The following is a 736-nucleotide window of genomic DNA, read 5'->3' as shown; positions in this document are numbered from 1 at the left end:
TCCTTTGTCACCCCTTCCCTTCCTTGGTGAAAAGGTTGCTCCCTCTGTTGTCCCCAAATACTCTGCCTGTATGCGAACTTGAACCAGTATTTCAGGCTGCCAGAGAGTAGGGCTCTGAGAAATAGGAACAGAATACGTTTCAAATAGGTGGAGGTCCCTGAACCACCTGCCCGTGTTAAGCTGAGAAATAAGTCACAAAATATAAACCACATAAACAGAGCCACAACCCCTTCCATCTCGAATGAGTTACTCACAAGCGAGAGAAACGTTAGCCGACGAAGCAACTGGCATTGCTGTTACTCTAGGTTGGCATTAGCAACACTCTATTGTTCTGGAAACACTTTCCCTCCTACCAACTCATTTCGTTTCCCATAACCATACGCCAAGGAAGTAACTGCACGTTGTTAAAGCCCGAGGTTGAGGCCGGTGAACTCACAAGTGCAGGTCGTGCGCTACATGAGGGACATGTCTTTCAGTAACACCACAGGGGACTCTGGTCCAATGGGTGGAGTTTGATAGTTCTTGCTACGAGGCATAATAAAAAAATATATAAAATAAATAAAAATGTAAAGATCTAAAAAATAAAAAGGAAGTAGTAAAGGGATTGTTCTCATTTCCACTTGGCAAGTGGAGAACTAGCAGATTCATTTCTTGAGGTGGGCCTCTGCAGACAGCCTTTGCAATGAAATCCCTAGTGTAGTTCGAGAACCCTAGAGTCAAGAAACGGAAGATGAGG

General features: G+C 44.4%; 1 pseudogene; it reads left to right on the top strand.

The window, feature by feature from the left end:
• Nucleotides 1–393: 393 nt before the first annotated feature.
• Nucleotides 394–533, top strand: LOC124507361 (uncharacterized; annotated as a pseudogene).
• The last annotated feature ends 203 nt before the right edge of the window (nt 534–736 follow it).

The sequence above is a fragment of the Lynx rufus genome, unplaced genomic scaffold (genome assembly GCF_022079265.1).
Source record: "Lynx rufus isolate CCGP_SWC_20201006 ecotype Redwood Valley unplaced genomic scaffold, mLynRuf1.p SCAF_11, whole genome shotgun sequence".
Lineage (NCBI taxonomy): Eukaryota > Metazoa > Chordata > Mammalia > Carnivora > Felidae > Lynx > Lynx rufus.
Note: the sequence above shows the minus strand (reverse complement) of the source record. Positions and strands in the feature narration are given on the sequence as shown.